Source organism: Sparus aurata, chromosome 3 (assembly GCF_900880675.1).
Source record: "Sparus aurata chromosome 3, fSpaAur1.1, whole genome shotgun sequence".
Taxonomy (NCBI): domain Eukaryota; kingdom Metazoa; phylum Chordata; class Actinopteri; order Spariformes; family Sparidae; genus Sparus; species Sparus aurata.
Genome location: NC_044189.1, coordinates 1819086 through 1840312, shown reverse-complemented (window position 1 = coordinate 1840312; position 21227 = coordinate 1819086). Strand labels below are relative to the sequence as shown.

General features: G+C 42.9%; 1 protein-coding gene across 1 annotated transcript in view; it reads left to right on the top strand.

Annotated features, from left to right (window-relative positions):
• The window catches only part of LOC115579505 (zinc fingers and homeoboxes protein 2-like), a 134941-nt gene extending 131259 nt beyond the window's left edge, over nucleotides 1-3682 (top strand). Inside the window, exon 5 of the mRNA XM_030413077.1 lies at nucleotides 2963-3682. The gene's annotated coding sequence lies outside the window, so the exon portion shown is untranslated. The remainder of the gene's footprint in view (nucleotides 1-2962) is intronic.
• The last annotated feature ends 17545 nt before the right edge of the window (nucleotides 3683-21227 follow it).

The window sequence follows — 21227 nt, the reverse complement described above, 5'->3', positions numbered from 1 at the left end:
TGTAGCAAAAACAAATTCCTGCAGTGCAAATTGATGTGGCACGATGTCTCCAGCCTGTCTCTGTGTGTGTTAATGGTTTTCCTGTGTGTGTGTGTGTGTGTGTGTGTGTGTGTGTGTGTGTGTGTGTGCCATCCATTGTCCTGTCTCACTAATCACAGCAGCTCGGGGCTTCATTTAATCAGCCGAGCGCGGCGCAGCGTCCCATAATAACTTATCAACAGTCGTAGCTTATAGATGAAGGCTTAATTGCCAAAATGCTGCAGTGCTTCTCCCTCGCTGTCATCATTATAATGTACAACACAGAGGCAGCGCACACTGAACGTTACCTGCTTCCAGGTCACCGCGATCGCAGAATAAAAAAAAAAACACAATAATGTGTTTTAAATTTTGTATCATCTGAGATTTCCAGCCTCGTCGTCGGAGGCTGCTGTCCTTTTATACACAGCTGTAAAGACATTGATAATAATGAGCTCAGACCTCCGACGAGCCTCCACATTTATATTTAATTTGCTTTAAAACAAGAAGATTCAACTTCACTGTCCTGAGAATCATTTTACGTCGTCACAACACTGAGTTTAATAACAGCAGCTCATAAACACGTGACGTGAGTGAGATATGACTCGTTAACGTAACGATGGTGTTTCATTCTGGTGAGTGGACGAGAAGCCAGACACCAGCGTTCAGGACTGCGTTCAACAGTTCTGAGTGTGAACCCACCGGCGGACGCAGAGACGTTCAGTGTCAACACGTGTTCTGGTGACGGTGTTGATGATGCTGAGCGCTCCTCTGATCCGGGTGTTAACGAGGAATGACTCGCCGTCGACCAGCAACCGAGGACGCCACAATTAAATACTAAAATAGAAGAAAATCCAGAAAGTCTTTACAAACTGATATTTAGTGGTTTATCAGCAACGTTTGTTTTGTTTTGTCTGATGAAACCAAACTCAGATGAGTCGGTGGTTAAAACTGTTTTCCAACAGAGAATCAACCAACATGCTTATTATTAATGGGTCACTCATAACTGATTATTAAGGAAACTGGGCATTAATTAAAGAAATTGCTCATTTAACCAGGTTTCTTTAAGGCTTACAAACAATATTATTTTATTATTTTGACTTTGATTTTCAGGGTTGGTTTGTTTGTCTGTGTGTGTTTTAAGACCTGCTGTCTGGTCTTTTGTGTTTGTTTCTGCAGCAGTGACAAACTGAATGTCGTCAGGAAGTTTAACAGAAGCGTGAAAAATGAACATCCAACATCATTTGTTGTCGACGTTCCGTTTGCACCTGGAAAAGTTTGAAAATCTGAGAAAATGTGGTCACAAGCTGCAAAATGAGACCTCTGTCATCCTGTACTGTGTGTGTGTGTGTGTGTGTGTGAGTGTGTGTGAGGGTAATGAAACGCACCCTCTGTCGGCCGTATTGGACCGTCAGCTGTTGTGTAACAGTATCTGATCGTACAGCTGATTGAACAGCTGTTCACAGCTGAACAGAAGCGCTTCATTTTCCTCTTTAACTCGAAGCCGACGATGATTTCATCACTTCTAAATATTAACAGAGAGTTCAGAGGAAACAGGGAGCGGATAAAGACTTTACTTCTTAAACCGATGTGCAGATAAACTCTGGAGATCATTGGTCGGATATGGTGACATCACAAAGATCTGAACAGGAAGTGACATGTTTTCAAAGCAGGATCTGACAGAAAAGATCTTCCTTATTGGACGTATTCCAAACTGTCTTTATCTTTGAGGCTTTTACTTTGAAACATCTGCAGGAAGTGTTGAAGTTTACTGAAACTAGAAAACTAGAATCTGATCAAATCTACTCAGCAGAAATGTGAATTCATCTCTTCTGTCTTCACTCAAGTTGAAGTTTAAACATCTGAGGATTGTTTCCGGGCACACAAAGTGTTTATTTCTCTCTAAACGTTGAGCAGCGATCACTAAAGTCCGTGTCGGCGAGCTCGTCTTCTTTTGGCAAAAAGTTCCAACCTGATGAGTCTTTTAACGAGAGCGACCAAAACCACATCTGTGGAATAATCAGGCTGTTTACTCGTACACCTGCCAGGTGGAGCGAACCGCTCGGCAAACAAGATTTCTGCTGAAAACTTGAGAGACGTCTTATTGTGTGCAGAGAAAAAGTTTCCACTCAAACACGGACGGAACAACGACAACCAGCCGGCGTCCCGACGATCAGCTTCCTGTCTGCAGAATCACCTGCTGCACCTTTACTGACCGTCTGTGTGAAGAAGAACTAATTTGTTGTGTTCACTCACACAGTTTTAACACATTTCTTCTCAAACGTTGTGAGAATAAAGTCTTAATCACAACTAAACTTTTAGATTTAACATTTTAGCCTTTTATTGTACAAATAATGAGTCATCAGTGTCTCTGTGCCTCTCGTGTCGGGAGGGATTATTTCAGCATCACACAGATTTTTAACAAATTTCTGCACAAAACAAACGAGATAAAAACGTCTTTGTCGAGCAGAGAAACAGTTTAAAACCTTTTTTTTCTTCAACTTGTGAAAAATGTGAGCAGAAAGTGTTTTTCTGTTTGTGTTGAGAGTTTAAAAAAGTCTCTCAACAGTTTCGCAGAGAAAGTAAAAGTCAAAGACGCCACAACGAGACGAGAACTCGGTGTGTGTTTGTGTGTTTGTGTCCATTGTCCTGTTCCCTCTCACACGGATCAGGAGAGAGAGAGAGCGAGCCGGTCGGTCGGTCGGTCAGGTCCGCCGTCGCCGCCGCCGCCGCCGCCGCCGTCATTTCACATTGTGTCCCAGTTCCCAGCAGCACCAGGCGAGCAGGAACACCGGCTCCTGGCACAACAATTACTTTTTAATCCCCCCTTTTCTGTTTTTTTTCATTTGTGTTTCCTCCTTTTTGGTGTGTGTGTGTTTTGTTTTGTTCCCGGACTGATCTGAGTTCTGACATTTCTTCTTCTTCTTCTCTCTTTTCTCTGTTTCAGGTGCGAGTAGGATTTTGCCGCCATCGCCGCCGCTGCTGCTGGAAACACGGAGGAGGAGGAGAGAAAAAAACGAGGTGGACGGAGAATGGAGCAACAAAAGAAGAGTTTTTTTTAAAACCATCAGATATTGTATTTTTTTTTTCTTTCTTTTTTTACCGATTTTTAACTCTTGATTGTCGCATCACAGATCACGCACGACGCCGTCCTCCGTCGTGTCCGAGCTGCGACCCGACCTCCTCCGCGGACGCGACGCTCTCAACGACAAAAACGACAACAAAGAGCTCAGATTTTATTTTGGCGAGGCGTACCCAGGCTTCCAAATTAAAACCAGAGGAGTGCGAGGGAGAGATTCAGGGTCACGATCTGTGAAGATAATTGAAATCTCAAATTGCTGCTTTTCTTTTCATTCCTCACAGTAATGTGAGTTTTAATAGTGTTACAATAAAAGACGGAGCAGATCTTCACTCGGGAGACGAGCCTCGGTGCACAAACACCATCAGAGACGCAGATTAGAGGTGACGAGCTGCTGCCAGCCGTCATGGCGACAGAGTTCCCGAGCTCCCTTCTGAGGAGGAATCAGTTGGTCACAGCCGAACTGATACGATATCAATAAAGTGCGATCGACCGGCGACTGTTTTGAAATAATTCCACAGTTTTGGTCGAACAAACGTGACCGATAAGGGAGCGCTTCCCCTTTAAGAGCCGTCCCTTTAAGCCTGTTTTCTGATGGTTAACACAAACTGGTTAACAAACAGCTGAGATGTCGTCGTTCCTTTTCACGACCTGCCGAACGACTTACCCACAATGCAACGTGGCTGCGTAGTATAAGATCAGCAACCAACGGAAACATTTCTGGAATTCAGCATCTAAATTAGAGGTTTGATGTCTAGAAAACTTCCCTTTATTCTCAAACGTTCCCTTTAAGCTGGAGGTGATCACAAAGATCTCGTCACCAGCTGATCTGAGTGTCGCACGTCCTCCATCGTGGAAAGCTGAGTACGGCAACACCACTCGGACAAACCACAGACAGAAAAGCATAAAGTGAATTTCTGAGATAACAAGAAACATTTCAAGGCCTCAGAAATAAATTGTGAAAGTTCAGTTTAATTCAAATAAAGAAGGTTTTTAGGATGTTTATACAGATTTGATATTAAAGCATCTTTATTGTTTATTTTTTATTTTCTTTGTTTAGTTTTGTTTGTTTCACACATACGTTTGAGCTTATTGTGATGATTATCATATAGATTTATACGAAGAACGGAATGTAACACTTGAAAGATGATCAGTAAAGATCGAAGCATTAAAAGTTTAATCATCCAAATAATTATACGGCTTTTACCACAGTTCTGTCTGGAGTTTGTCCCAGTGGTGTTGCCGTACGGAGCCTTAACTTCCCTTTAAGAGGAGGATTTTAATTGATCAAGAAAGGTCACAAACTTCCCCTTTAAGAGGGAGTCCGACTGATGATGACACTTGTTTTGGTCGACATCGTGAACCTCCCGTGATCACAGTGAACTTCCCCTTTAAGAATCAGATGTGTGTGGAGACTAAAAACCTTCCTCACGTTAAAAATATGAAACTCACAGTTTTAACCAACAAATATCCACGTAAAGTCAACATGATTTTCTTGAAATTCGTTTGAATGGATTCACACTGAATCCAGATAACTTCCCTTTAAGAGGAACTTGGATTAACGTTAATTTCCCCCTCAGGAGGAAGCTCGATCTGCGTCTCTGAACTTTCCCTTTAAGAAGGATCCAGTTTCATAACGAGCACTTTACTGTAAAAGATGAATAAAAAACAAAAAAAAAAAACCCTGAACTTCTCCTTTAAGTCGCTCTGAAGGAAGCAGCCTCCGTCTCGTGAGAGGGGGATTAGCGGGTCGTGAACTCGGACGGACGGATGTTTTGTGGCCGAGGTGATGTTGTGCGTGACCTGCGTTGCCGTGGAGACGGCGAACCGGAGCACTGAATGTGTGCCTGAAGCAGCAGCAGCCGCCGTCTGACTGTACGCAGCCACCGACCTGACGACAGACAGACAGACAGACAGGGTGGATTCAAAACAAACAAACAAGGAAAAAACTACAAAAAAAAAACAACCACAAACAAAAACAACGCCGAGTGCCAAAGCTGGGATCTGCTGCATTCTCACTACACTTTTGAAAAAAAAAAAAGGGTTCTTCTTCTTCTTCTCGTTGTAAATAGGATATATATGTTTGTTTTTGTTTTTTTTGTTTTTTTCCTGTATTGCTACGGATTTGTAAAAAAGAAAATTTTGCGGAAAAAATTTTGTTACATTTTGTAAAATGGGAGCAAACTCGTCCCCCCGAAAACCTCCTCGGATATTTTTTTGTTTTTATTTTTACACCCTCTCACTCTCTCACTCGGCTCTTTAACGTCTTCTTTTTCTTTCTTTCTTTTTTTTTTTGTTGATGGACTTTAAAAAAAAAAAAAAAACGGTGCCAGCAATGGTGTGTGTGTGTGTGTGTTTATGATTGTGTGTGTGTGTGTTTATGATTGTGTGTGTGTGTGTGTGTGTGTGTGTGTTTATGATTGTGTGTGTGTGTGTGTGTTTATGATTGTGTGTGTGTGTGTGTGTGTGTGTGTGTGTTTATGATTGTGTGTGTGTGTGTGTGTGTGTGTGTGTGTTTATGATTGTGTGTGTGTGTGTGTGTGTGTGTGTGTGTGTTTATGATTGTGTGTGTGTGTGTGTGTGTGTGTGTGTGTGCAACGTTTTTTTTTTTCTTTCTTTCTCCGTCTCTCTTTTCTGTTTTCTACTGAACCAGAGTGGAACCACTACAAAAAAAAAAAAAAAAAAAGACGGACCGGTTGGCAATACTTCAGTCACTTCTTCTTCATCTCACCGGCACTGGACTTCCGCCCGCCACTTCCCTGCTGAGAGGAGAGGTGGGAGGAGGGGGAGGAGGAGGAGGAGGAGGAGGAGGAGGAGGAGGAGGAGGGGGAGGGGGGACTTCGCTTCACATCAAATCAGATTCAAAAAAACAAAACACACAAAAAGCACCTTTGGACCTTTTTTCTTTTTTCTTTTTTTTTTTTTACTGTGCTGAAGTGAAGTCAAGTGCTATTATTATATTATATTATATTATTATTATTATTATTATTGTAGCCACTCTGTCTGGAACCCTTTTTTTGAAGAAAAAGCGAAAGGACAAAAAAAAAAAAAAAAAAAAAAACTCACTGGAGAGGAAAAAAAAAAAAGAAAGAAACTTTTAAGCCAATCTGCACTTCTTGTTCCGACGAACATGCTTGTACGACCAAGTGACTGTCGTGGATCTTTGTTTTAAAAACCGATTAAGGAACAAACAAACAAACAAACAAACAACAACGTGAAAAAAAACAACAAAAAAAACAGACAGTTTGAGAAACTGTCCGAATGGTGGCAAAGCGCAGAAGGATTCAACGGTAACGATCTCACAACACACTCGACAGTGAAAACCACAATCCAGAATCATGCTGCCTGAATCATACTTTAATCTCTCTTCTTCTTCTTCTTCTTCTTCTTCTTCTCTCTGTTTCTCTCCCTCGCTCTGTCCTTTCTCTCACTTCTTTGTCCTCTCTCTCGTCCTTCCTCCCTTTTCTTGTTTCTCTCATCGTCGATTTGTTTCTCTCTCTCTCTCTCTCTGTTTGTCGTCCTGCACACCATCATCATCATCATACACACCTGTAATAAACAAAAACAAACAAAAGAGAAAAAAAGATAAATAGCCTTTTATTCAATACATAACTACATGTTGGCTTGGTAGGCTTAGTTGAAACTAGTTCCATTCCGACAAAAAGAATAATAGTAAAAACAAAAATATGAGCTTCTTTATGTATTGCTTCTGCCGCTGTAGTGTCCTGGTCAGATTTAAAGATGATAAGACTACATATATCTGAAATACTGTATTTACAAATGCATACCAGGGCTGGCCTCAACAACAACACAGCAGAGGGAGGGGAGGGTTTCAAACTCCGTCCACCGGGCGACTTCCAGTCGATCGGGATGCTTGTTTTTCTGCTTAAAGTCCTTCATAGTTTTTTAAACTCGTGGCGTTCTGCATCACTACGGCTCTCCGCCGCCGCCGCTGCTCGTCCTTCTGCAAACAGAAAAGCAGCGCCGCAAAAAGAGAAGCTCCTGGTGGACGCTCAGCCTTAGAAAGCTTCCAAGAGACTTTTATTTTTGCAAGTGTATAGTTTTAATTGAATATTTTTCTGATGAATGATTGAATGTATTTGCTTTGAGGAAGTTAAGTAAATGTTGTGGGGGTTTACTGTCTGAATGTTTGAAGAGGGGAAGAGTCGAGCACACTAGCACCAGAGGAGCCGTTTAAAACACATCTGTGAGAGGTTTTTAATGCGCACTGAAACTTTTATCAGTCGTTGGCTGGTGAAAAGAGTAAGGTTTGAAACAGCTGCACGTGGCGGCAGAAATAAAAGTTTTTTTCCTGGAAGGAGCTGATTTGAGAGGACAATCTGTCTGAAAAAAGGTGCCAAACGGTTAAAAGAAGAAGAAGAGGTTCGATTTGTAAGATCCAAAAACTGTGACGCATAATCTGACAAAACGGCCGCAATGTAGAATTTAGTTTTAAGTATTTCTCATGTTCTGAACATCTTAGAAGAAGTCCGTCACACCAGCTTTAAAACAACAAAATGCAAATAAAGTTTAACATTTACGCAGTTTTGTTCTCCGTTCCCTTAAAGGTTAGCATCGTAAAGACAGAGGAAGATATCCGCGGATACAAAACACATCCTGCAGACGTCGGCCTGACAAATACAAGTTATGTCGGAACAAATATTGTATGAGGACCGTTTGCTCCGACGTGCTACGTCTTTCCAACGTAACTCGCATCGATGTCTGCTAGACGTTTTAGTGCTAACTGTTCCTCAAAGGCGAACTGATCTGTTTACAGTTGAGCAACCGAGCTAACTAGCTAGGGAAGCTAGCTGGCGAGCAAGTAAGCTCAGCCAGGCACGCTCCAGGTTAGCTCGAGTAGTAGTGTTAGTTAGCTGATGGCTAGAGACACCTGAATTTGTATTTGTATTTGTATCGGCAGAAAAACAAGCTGGAGGTTGGTGATTTAGAATTATTACATTTCTAATTTTCAGTGCCTGTCAGCTGATTTTAGACGATACGTTTATTGTTAATCTGTAAAAATGTTTGATGTTTGATAACCCACCAGTTTGAGGGATCACTGCAGAAACACTGATCGGACTCATTCTGGTCTCAGTTTTTGGACGATCGAACCTTTCCAGATTTATTCACACTACATCGGAACGCCTTGGTTGTTCTCTGTCGGCTCCAGGACGACTAGTGTGCACGAGTCCTTCCTCTGTTTCAGTTAAAGTTGCTCTGTTTGCTCACTTTGAAATGTATCTGCTGCGCCTGGTTTCCACAAAAAGATTTCAGACCGTCTGATCGATAAACTGTTTAATTTCAGAGGAAATCTCCCTCAGTCGTCGAGTAAACTTCAGGGGTCTTTATCCGTCCTCCGTATTCAGCTGTCTTCAGTATTTAAATCACACTTGGATACTTTGATTTTAATGTCAAACGTGTCACAGAACAAAACAGTAGAAACACCTGCAGTCGAAGGTGAAAGCTTTTTTATTTTAACACCTTCAAGTTTGTCGCTTCAGAAGGTTTTTTATAAACGCTCCGGTCAATCACGACTTGTCACGAAACACATTTCCTTTATCAGAAACTGATTCAAACATAACACTTTTCTGCAATGCAAATCCACGATGCTGGAGGTTCAACACAAGCTGCATTTTTAAATCAACGTGTGGAACTGATGCACAAGCTTTTTGCAAAAATTACAATCATGGAGAAACATCCCAACGAATGAAAACCAAACAGTTTCAATATCGTACTTCTGGTGCTTTTTAACATCCTTTTCAAAACGTATGAACAGCTGGTAGAGACGCATTTCCTCTGCATTTCTTGTTTGTACTGGGTTAACGAACTGAGGTTCATTTTGTGTCTTGACACGGAGAACGTGATGACACCAGCGAATATGCAACAAACCGAACTGTAGCTTCAATTTGAAAAACAGGCTCAATAGGTATCACGCAGTCAGGAGGAAGGAAAATGTCTCCAGAAGTCCTTTAAAAATATCAAACTGCACGTCGTCCGTTAGTCATCATAGCCTCGCCACCGCCGTCACCTCCACCCCTGCTGCTACAGGTGGCTAACAAGCATATAATGTCGATGTGATACGTCAGAATTTGGTACAAATGTCAACCTTGGATGAAAAAGGCTGAACCCAATGAAAAGCTCGATAGGTATCAAACAAAGATGGAAAACTTTGAAGTCAACACAGCCGATGAAAAGCATGAAAAATAAGCTATTTTCCCAAAAATTTTGCATCTTGTTTTGTGAAAATTTTGAGATATTTAAGTTGTTGACTGTCCGACCGAAGACGCGTCTCTTCTTCTGCATTTTTGTGTGAAATAATGTGTGTCGAGTTCAGGAACTCAGATGAACAACAAACAAGAGGACACAGCGTCTATTATGCAACAAACCGAGCTGTTACGAGCTATAACTGCATGAAAAACAGCCTCACTTGGTGTCACACAAAGACAAAAACCTTGACGTCAACACAGTACAAACATCTACTCATGTAATAGAACCCCTAATTCAATAATCACAGACAGTGAGTACAGCTTGTACTAGTGTCTGGTACAAACTACCAACTTCCTGATCACACAAAGATGGAAAAGATTAAATAAACCACTGCAATCAATATCACAGCGAGGGAAACGTATGAAAATCAGCAGTTTGTGATTTGTTCTTGTGGAAACCGGGCGCGCTGAACGTCTTGTTGAGGGGAGTTGAGGCCAGCCCTGCTTCATAACTGAGGTTCTGCTTCTTCTACTACTGCTACTATCAAACAACCAGCCCTGGGCGCAGAAACACGGCCTGAACACTTTCACATCCTTCTCCTGCGGAGCTCGAGGTGCGCTTGATTTTTTAAATTCACATACCAGCATTTCTGACAGTCAGAATCCAAAGCGGAGCGCCGGCGTGTTTTTAGTTCCCCGACGTGACAAAAGACACTTGTGGCGATCGGCCCCCGCGGCTCAAAGCGAGGCCGCTTCAGTTTGAGCTCCAGGTTAAAAAAAAAAAAAAAGCGTCTTTGTAGTTTTTTGACTTCCAAATGAGAAAAATAGCCATCGATGTTTGTTTTTACGCTGATCTGAAAAGTGTTCGAGGTCTGTTTCTGTTGCCCGGGTCAGCAAAACAACCTGTTGATGTCTGCTGTATTTCAATAAAACACAGCCTTTTTTCAAAGGGTACACCTCTTCACTGTGTGTGTTTCTGTGTGTGTGTGTGCGTGTGTGTTGTGTAGTTCAAAGCGTCTACACACACTCTGTTAGCTCGTAGTTTCAAACAGACATTTCAGTTTCAGATGGATGCAGTTGTCATTTCACACCCGGCGTCCATGTTGTGCTCACCTGTGTGTCTCTGGGTGTGTCGGTCTTCAGGTCAGAAACCAACAGCGCCACAGACCAACAAAGAGCTGCTCTGAAGTCAGTCTGTTTCCTGCTATTTAAAGGACACAGTTGTTTTAAACGTTTCCATGAACACAGTCGACACATTTAATCAGCTGTTGTTATAAACTCTCCAGAGGAAATCAGTCAGGACGCAGCAGCTCCTCCTGCTCGCTTTAACATCAGTTTATATTTTCTTATGCATTCAAAAGAGTTGTTGTTGGGACAGATGGTAGTGATACGGTGGGACAGAGAGTCCGGCAGCAGAGGATCACATCCCCGTCCTTCAGTGAAGACCTGCTAGCTCTTTTTACACAGCGACGCCACATTATCTCTGCAGCGCTGGTTCGCCTATTCTCCACCGCTGATGATGACGTTGGTGTCCCCCTGTCAATCTAAACCCACGGACAGTTTGTAGTCATATGGATGCTGTTATAATGTGATGTGATTAAGATCCTGACCCACCAAACATCCTGAAAAGTGATGAAGTTACGTTTTTTTAAACTGGACGCTGTCTGACTCTGTCACTCGCGGGGACGGAGGCTGTTTTCTGGGGGAAAGTTCCCTGAAGTCTCGGTCCGGAGGGCTGACGGTCGCTGTGATTCATTTTCATCATAAACACTCAGTGAGTTAAAGTGTTTAGCCGGTGACAGAAGCTGTTTTTCGGGCACAAATGTGACGAAGACTTGGTAGGACAGACAGGAAGACGGACGCTTCTCCACGTATATCTGTGGTATTTGTTTTCCTCATAAGTTGCCAAAGACAGTTACAGTTACTACGTACTGTTGTTTGGTCCTGTAATGTTGCTTGTGGGAAATACTCTTTATTTCTTTATTTAGTTGAGTGAAGGACCTGTGTAGTTATCAAACTGTACGATCGACAAGCCCCCTCTCTGCTCCGCCGGATTATCCATTCACCCTGGTTCGGTTCACCAATAATACGGCCCTGATTCTACCTCCAGAGGCGGATCAGCACCGGAGTGAAATGTCACCCTGACACTTTCACACAGAGGAGGATTGGTGCAGGATCCCTGCATGCAGACGTCAGTGTGAACGGGGCTGATGTTGAATATGTGTCAGGTCCTGGCTCACCTGGCTTTTAAAGGAAGACGATTAGTTTGATTTCTGTTCCTCTTTGCACCCAGATTATCCGCCGTTTAACTAGCAAGATGTACTTGAACACCTGTCAACATTTAGATCGTATAAATATGACTCATAATCTTATGTTTCCTCTCATGTTGGCCTCATCCTGCCGATGAACACTTGAGGTTAGATTTAAGACTTTCAGGTTGCGTTCGGTGCATCGAGCTTCTTTCCTCGGAAGCTCTAAACGTTAACATGTGAATTTTGTTTTTGCTTTTATAAGATCACAAGTTCGTCACGTCATTATTGCGGAACAACTTGTTATTTTCCCGAGATAACGAGATGAATGAATCCATAATCGCAAGAAAACGAAGCGTAGCAGCAGGTTTCAGCTGAAGCCGTCGTGACATTATCGATGGTAAGAAATCATGAAAAGTTGACTTTGACTTTGTTTACGTGCTGCTCCTCGCCCATAAATCTCAAGAAGCTGCTTTCTCATGATTAATTATCTCGTTATGTTGGGAAAACAACATTTGTCATCTCGTGATAATGACACAAACAACTTGTGATCTCCAACAAAAAGCTGAAGTCGTCATCGCAGGAAAACGGAGGAGATGAGATGTTCAGAGCTTAGAAACTGAAACAGCTCGGTTCAGGTCACGAAACGTAAACCAAACTCTACAGAGGTCACCTGAGTTGTTCTGGACTTTGGCGATTGCTCTGCCTCACCTGAAAGTGTCGACGCTTATCAGCTCGTCTGGACGGAGATCTTATTGTTTTACTGTGAACTCGGCTCCGAACGACTGATGCTCCAACACGTTGAACCTCTCCTGTGTGTCCGTCTGTCCTGACTGTGGACGGTGACGCGTCCACACGAGCCGGATGAGCTTCTTACTTTACGTTACTCGACAGTAAACGTCTTCCTCTCTGTGGTGGACTGAAGTTTAGAGGCGGTTGATTTCAGCTCCTGCAGCGCAAAACTCCTGAAACGCTTTTTGACCTCCAGCGTCGTCCATCCGTTATTCAGACTGATGTGTGAGGCGAGCGCAGCTGCTTTCACTGTTAAAAACACTTCAGTCACGAGGACGGAGAGACGATGGAGATGAGAGGAATCAAAACCGGCATCACGGTTAAAGAAAAAAGAAACTTGAACGCGGCCTTGCAGCCGTCGAGCTGTCGAGGCCTGATGCAACTGTAAGAGAAGACGAGCAGGAAACGCCTCGGCTGTTTAGCATCCCGCCGTTCATTGTGGATGTTCTCCACGTCGCCGAGCCCATCCCAGGCAAGCTGTAATATCTGGTCGGTATCTCAAAGGATATCACGGTGCTGGTGTTAATTTAAGATAAGCTCTGCCTTTGGAATCACAATGAGAATGAAGGGGGCTGTAAAAAAAAATTCAAAATGAATAAGAATAAAGGTGAGGAATCACATTTCGGGCTGATAGCAGCACAGAGCGGATTGAAAGCTGTCGTGCCCTCAGAGTGCTCGCTGTGTTTAAGTGTGTAGTTCTTCTAGTGATGTGTGCAGTGTGTGTGTGTGTGTGTGTGTGTGTGTGTGTGTGTGTCTAAATATTCATAGCGTGTGTCGAGTGTTTTGGGTTGGCGCTCGTGTCTCGGCAGATAAATCGACCTGTGAAAGATGAACATTTCTACAGAAAACACTTTTTTGTGTATGATGCTGCGTTTGAGCCCCGTGGGAAATCAGGTAAATATGAATTCTGTACTTGAAACAGTGTTTTTGTCAGCTTCCCAGCGGAGAGTACCGCTTTTAAAAAATTCAAGCCTCGATAAAATGTGTATCGGCTCACGTAAAGAAACTTCTATCGTATGTTTTATGCATCACATAACATCAGAACATTTTCTTTCTATCTGAGAGGTGATTTCATGCTCGTGAAGCTTTTAAAACACCTTTAATATCGCGATTTATTGATTTATTAATGACGAGGGGAAATTAGTGCGTCGATATTTTAGACTCAGATGTTCGTTTCTGTAAATCCACATACGTTATAACTGTGCTGCGCTTGTGTTCTCGTCACCAGAATCACTTGGTTAGGTTCAGGAAAAGATGAGGATGCACGATATACACAGGAAATATATAAATGTTTATTATAGCCGACAAATAGAACCGATAACAAAAGATGAATTGCTTTAGTCGACTTCACGAGTGCAGCATATGTGGCGGTATGCACCTTTACTAGCAGCCGTTAAACACAGAGAAGAACCACAACAACGCCGTCGATTACTTGATCAGCCACGACTATTTTAATGATCGATGAATCATTTGATGTCAAACTTTGTTCCGATTCAAGCTTCTGAAATGTCTTTAACTAAATAACTGAACAATTAATCGTGAAAACAATCGACTGCATCAGTTTAACGATCTGTTTCCTTCGTTTGGCTCTGAAACATTTGCAGCCTTTTTTTAAAAACAGCAGAATATTTCTTGCAGTTTTATGCAAAACAAAGAAATGAACACAGGAATTTGTGATTTTGTCTTCCGTCTATTGTTGTCGGTCTGCACATGGAGCCGTGTCCCCGGCGTCCTTCATCACGAGCTGCTTCTCCCACACCTGTAACCTGCAGGTGTGGTGGGCCGCCAGGTTCAAACCCCCCCGGGCTGTCAGGGGACTCTGGACTTGGATGTGGGACTGAGCGAGGCCTCCTCCTCCTCCAGCTGCTCCTCTGAGGCTCTCCGGCAGCAGACTGCGTTTGTACTCTGCAGCTCCCAGGTGTGAGCGAGCGTAGCTGTGTGAATGTGAATCAGATTGTTGTTGAGAAACACGGCGGCACACACTCAGATAAGCTCCCCGGCACGAATAAAACCTGAAGAGAGGGAGAGAAAAATACAAAAAACTACATCGACCGTCCCGTGAGAAATACTCGGCTAGATTCCCTCAAACTCCAGAGATCCAAACGCAGCGTCTGTATCTGTTAAAGTGTTCGACACAGACGTGTACAGTCAGGATGCTGCCGGTCGTTACACTGAACACACTCGCCGGCTGCTGCTGCTGCTGCTGTATGGAGTAAACACCATTACATAACACGTCTGTGTCTTAATTGGCCGGTGAGACGCAGCCGCCATTTTCTTCGCATGTCAGCGACAGACGGGCGGGACGTGGCGGGAGACGGCCGGAGATTCTCAGAAAGGCTTATGCAATTCGTCATTGTGTAATTGTCTCTTCGCCGCGTTCGGCCTGTAATTGGATGTTGGTTTTTTCCTTCAGAGTTGTTGCATCACCTCGGCTTGTGTAACCGGCAGAGTGACTCCGCTGTACGTTATCCGCCTATAATCCTCAAAACCCTGATGCATATCACTCACAAAAAAAGCTTTCAGGAGTTATTCTGATGTTTGCAGGAGGAATCAGTCTGCAGCTCGTGAAGCTGAACGAGCAGAGAGATTTCTGCAGGCAGGAGAACTCTCACCTCCATCTGAACGAGCCGACATATGAAACATGGCAGCTTGATTTGTTGTCGGAACGCCTTCAAAGACGTTGAAAGAGTTGTTTGTGCTGCTGAACACGCAGCGGTGCAGGCGGCGAGCGTGCACGAAGAAAACGGTGGAAAGACGGTCGTTCGTCTTTATCCTCGTATTAACACGGCTCGCTCCTCACAGCGCCGGCTCGCTCTGTGCAGAATAATAATCGGACACTTTATCGATCCGTGTGCAGAAATGCTCTTTTTGGACGTCCTCCACATGCGGGTCAGAGGTCGGGCTCAGCTGCCCCGGAGCTGCTGACGATTCAGTGTCTCCTGTCGTTTTCTTTTTCTTTTTTCCTCTCCGCTCGCCGGGCTTTTCACACAATCGCTGCATCTCAATTCAGGAGCAGATCCTCTTCGATGGATGCGGTCCAGAAAGGCGCGACCTTTTCAGACGACCCGGCAGTCTCAGATGAACAGATGAAGCTGAAGCTGCTCGTGATTCCGGCAGGTTTCTGTCAGCGAATATCTCAAAGTTTTTATCAGGACGGAGAAGCTCTCGAACGCCGGCGTTAAATGTGAGAGTTTAACCACCACAGGCTCAGCGTGTCCTGTGAACTGATCTCCGACTGATTGAACCTCGCTGGAGCTGCAGGGAGAAGTCCAGGACCGTCACACCAGAACCAGGTTCTGTTTCTGTGTCAGGTTCAGTTCAGGCAACAAAAACACTTCAACCCAAAGTTAGAAAAAGATCATTTCAGCTCTTGAAAACGTCACTGAAGGATCCACTCTGAGGCCGGAGACAGATTTGGTGTTGGTCCTCCTCTCTCCCACAGAAAACAACCGCTCCTGAACGCCTCGTCAGTAGTCCCGCCTCTAATTCCACGACTTTGTGACATCACACCTCGTCACCATGTCACACGTTCACATCAGTTAATCCTCGTGGCTCGTTTGGCTCGTAAGAATCGATTTTAGCTCAGCTGCTCCGTCGTGTCTTCGCTCTATCCTGGAGCAGGACCGCTCTGAGACGCTCTGAGAGGACAGAACCAGAACCAGAACCATCGTCACCGCTAACACTGTCCGACATCAAGCAGAGGAGACAACAAAACCTCCCTGTCGACACAGAAAACACTGAATCCTTGAATCCTCCGGTCTTTCCCTCTCGTCTTCGTCCGGCGTCAGTCCGGTGTCGATCCGGGTTTGTTCTCCGTTGGTTCTGATTCTCCTGCAGCTGTTTTATTCTACACGTCGGCCTTTTTTTTGTTAGTTGCATTTTGGTTCATCATTAAATCTTTAACACTCGCTCTCTGTGTCGTTTTCCTGCACCTTCATCTGCCAAACATCCGTATCGATCATTTTAAAAGCGTGTTCAGAATGTTTCACCTTGAATCTGCAGACAACAGACGAGACGGTCCGAAAAATAAATATCGCTCCAACCTGGGACGGAACCTCATGTCTGATGAAACCAGGACGAGACATTAAGACGGCATTCATTCTTCAAACAGCCTCTAAATGTCATCATCATCATCATCATCATCATCCGTCATCGGTTCGTAATGACAGCGTCCAACAGATCTAACCTCATTATCGGACCTCAAGATCAGGGAATTCTTGACATTTGGTCCCGTTTGGTTCCACACACGTCATTTGGACCTTTTGAGTTGATCCAATAATCAAGTTTCCTTCAAACCGTCGCAGGAAATTTAACCAAATTACAGAAAATCTGCAAAAAAAAAGAAAAATGCTCTAACTCAACAACTCGATGCTCGTTTCTGTCCCCCGCTGATGCATGAAGATGGGTCAGAACAGCTGGTGGAAGAAAATCTCTGGTCGGTGTGGGTCAGAACTTTATGTTAAAAGGTATAAACACAGCACCGAGTGGAAGTTAAGGAGTCATCACCTGGTTTTTTACATATCCAGTCCCTCTTGGATCGCTTTGGATCAATTCTTAAAACTTATTAGAAACATTTATTTATTTTTTTTAAATCAACATAGAGCTTGTTCTGACACTTTTTCATACCGGATATGCACAGGTGATCCTCCATCGGACAGGTGAGACAAGTCGAGACGATCTCAGATGTGCAGGTTGTTTGGTCGCATCCCTCTTTGTGTCTGCAGAATCAGAAGTGTTTTTATTTCCCTTCTTGTCCTTCGCTGCTGAACACGTGGTGAGAATGAACGTGTTTTTTAGAGTCTCGTCTTAAAGGAAAACTTTTACCTGAGTCTGTCGAGAAGCTGCAGCCGGCGACTCTGGAGAGAGAAAGCCGAACGTTTCATCACATTTCTGTGTTTTTTCTCACCAGAATGAAACTCAACTCAGCGGGAGAGTATCAGTGAACATTCAACGTCATCGTCCGTTTAGCTTGATGGAAATGTTGTCTTTGTCAGAACAGAGAGCTGCTCCACATTTAAACTCGGCCGTCAGCGAGCGCTCTGCAGGCCGAGATACAATAATGGACTGTTCTGATAACTCATCTGAGGTTTAAAGGCATCGCGGGACTTTTTGCTCTCTGGGTTTTTACGTTTCCCGCCTCGTTCAGCCGTTTGAAGACTCGCTGAGAGTCTGAAACCTTTGTGCTGCTCATCCGCCGGACTGAAAGAGTCGACGCGAGGCCGGCGTGCTCTCTGCCTTTCAGCCGCTGACCGCTCGATCACACACGATGAAAACAGGTCGCAGAATAACACGGCTACAGTTTGATACGACCAGAAACAAAGAGACGAAGTTAACGGATGAAGAAAGAGAGGAAACTGTTCCTGTTCCAGCTGTTTGTGCGGCTGCTGCCAGCGATCAGTTATTTATTAAACGGAGCCGTAAAGTTCCTCATCGTGGACGAGCGTTATGAGAACTTTAATCAAAAGTGGAAGCGATGAGTGAATCATGCTTTAATGGGCGGCTGCTCGTCAACAGAGCGCCGCTTCGCTTCCGATCAGACCAGATATGAGCTTCACCGGAGAAACCTACGATGAGCCATCCTGCAGCCGCCTCGGCTCACATTCTCTCAGCGGCACACTGGGAGGCTCCCATTATAACCACAGCGTCTAACTGGTCAGCACTGAGCCGATCCACTGGAGCGGCCGTTAAGACTTCATTAACCCCCGAAGTCAAATCCTGCGCCGCGTCTGACCCGCCGTAAATATTTGAGGATAAAATCTGAAGCAGCTTTTTTTTGTTTTGTTTTCACTGAAAAAAGGTTGGATTGATTAAAAGCGACCTGAGCGATCTGAAATCTGGGTGGAAATCAATCGTTTCCGCTGCCAAAAGTTTAGTCTTGTAGTTTTGCCCGGAGAGAGAAAAAAAAACAATAAGCTGCTGGTGGCGTCAAAGTTCAGCCGGAGAGTTGAAAAAATCCAGTCATTATCTCCTCGACCCCCGCGGTGAAGAGAAGTTTAGTACAACAAAACATTTCTGGAGCTTCACGGTAAATAAACATTGGAAAATGTCCGACTCTACACTCGTTAAAGTCGCTGCTGCTGATTCTGGTTCTGATTCTTAAACCAACAGCGTCTGAGCAGCTCGTCCTGGTCGGAGCTCAGCGGAGAACATAAAGATTATCTGAGATCTAACTTTAGCCAGAAGAAATGAGGGAGGAATAAAGCAGTGAAACAACACTATTATCAGAATAAATCACTCCTGCTGTAATTACACAGGAGCCTTCTTCTGCAGAACTAATAAAATCACATTTTCACGATGGATCCCCGGAGAACGATGAGAGGAGACGAGGCCGAGCTGAAGATCTTTGACTGAACTCAAGCAGGATGTTCACAAAAAGTGTAAATACTCAGATTTGATTATTTGTTTTTAAATCACGTTTGGTTCCGATCGGTTCGAGCAGATTTCTTTATTAGTCTGTAACTGCAATATCCCCAGACTCCCTTTGCAAATAATGCAATTTTGTGAGTTGTTGAGCTCAGAGGAACTTCAAAAATTTGGCAAATGTTCTACACAACCTTAAAAACTCTGTGGAACAGCTGCAGCCGACTCGGCATCTGTGTCTGCAACATGTGAATTCAGCTTTAACTCTGATACAGAAATGTGTTTCTTTAATTGTAAAAAACTTTGGGTTTAACTTGTCTGCCTCCAAACATTTAGCAATTTTATTGTCATGTTTTATTGACAGTAAACATGTTAAATTTTACAAATACCGGAAACAGTAACCAGTTAAGGCTACTTCTTTGTCCCGTGGAGAAAGTCACCAGACTCCCTAAAGAAATTACAATTTAGTGAATTGTTGAGTTCAAATAAACTTTATAAACTTTGTGAAACTCTGTCTCTGATAAATTCTTCATTTTTAGGTCTTCTTGTGAATTCGGCAAATGTTCTACATTGATTTCTTTCTGTCTTTGTATAAAAAACAATGTCTGTTTGTCTCAGTGGTGTTTGTGTTTACTGGCATATAAAGCAAGGGGAATGAGATCCATCACAAGCAGTCACTCAATACTCAGTTTGCAGTATTTAGTGAGTGTTTAGACAACTAATTTTCCAATCACAGTCAACAGTAACCAATATAGGCAACTACTTGGACAAAGTCCCCAGACTCCCTAAAAATCACTCATTTAGTGAGTTGTTGAGTTAGAGGAACTTTATAAACTTTAGAAACGCTGTCTCTCACAAATTCTTAATTATTTGGGCCGTTTTTAATCCGGCAAATGTTCAACATGAACTTATTTCTTTCTTTGACAAGTAGAAAACATCTTATGATGCAACTACAGTCGACAATAACCAGGTAAGGCTACTTCTTTGTCCATGTGCAGAAAATCCCCAGTCTCCCTTAAGAAATTGCACAATTTAGTGAGTTGTTGAGTTCAAATAAACTTTATAAACTTTGTGAAATGCTGTCTCTGACAAATTCTTCATCATTTGGGTCTTCTTGTGAATTCGGCAAATGTTCTACATGATTTCTTTCTGTCTTTGTATAAAAAACAATGTTTGTTTGTCTCAGTGATGTTTGTGTTTACTGGCATATAAAGCGGGGAAAAGAGATCCAGTCACAAGCAGTCACTCAATACTCAGTTTGCAGTATTTAGTGAGTGTTTAGACAACTAATTTTCCAATAACAGTCAACAGTAACCAATATAGGCAACTACTTGGACAAAGTCCCCAGACTCCCTAAAAAAATCACTCAATTTAGTGAGTTGTTGAGTTAGAAGAAACGTTATAAACTTTGAGAAACGCTGTCTCTCACAAATTCTTCATTATTTGGGCCGTCTTTTTAATCCGGCAAATGTTCAACATGAACTTATTTCTTTCTTTGACAAGTAGAAAACATCTTATGATGCAAATACAGTCAACAATAACCAGTTAAGGCTACTTCTTTGTCCATGTGGAAAAATCCCCAGACTCCCTTAAGAAATTGCACAATTTAGTAGTTGTTGAGTTTTGAATAAACTTATAAACTTTGTGAAATGCTGTCTCTGACAAATTCTTCATTATTTGGGTCTTCTTGTGAATTCGACAAATGTTCTACACAACTTCAAAAACTCTGTGGAACAGCTGCAGCCGACTGTGCATCTGTGTCTGCAACATGTGAATTCAGCTTTAACTCTGATACAGAAATTTGTTTCTTTCCTTGTAAAAAAAACTTCTGGGTTTAACCCTTCTTGCCTCCAAACATTTAGCAATTTATTGTGTTTTATTGACAGTAAACATGTAAAATTTTACAAATACAGGAAACGGTAACCAAAGGCTACTTCTTTGGCCCCTTGGAGAAAGTCACCAGACTCCCTAAAGAAATTGCACAATTTAGTGAATTGTTGAGTTCAAATAAACTTTATAAACTTTGTGAAACTCTGTCTCTGATAAATTCTTCATTATTTAGGTCTTCTTGTGAATTCGGCAAATGTTCTACATTGATTTCTTTCTGTGCTTGTATAAAAACAATGTCTGTTGTCTCAGTGGTGTTTGTGTTTACTGGCATATAAAGCGGGGAAATGAGATTCAGTCACAAGCAGTCATTCAATACTCAGTTTGCAGTATTTAGTGAGTGTTTAGACGACTAATTTTGCAAATGCAGTCAACAGTAACCAATATAGGCTACTGCTTGGATAAAGTCCCCAGACTCCCTTAAGAAATCACTCAGTTTAGTGAGTTGTTGAGTTAGAGGGAACTTTATAAACTTTTAGAAACGCTGTCTCTCACAAATTCTTCATTATTTGGGCCGTCTTTTTAATCCGGCAAATATTCAACATGAACTTATTTCTTTCTTTGACAAGTAGAAAACATCTTATGATGCAACTACAGTCAACAATAACCAGTTAAGGCTATTCTTTGTCTGTGGAGAAA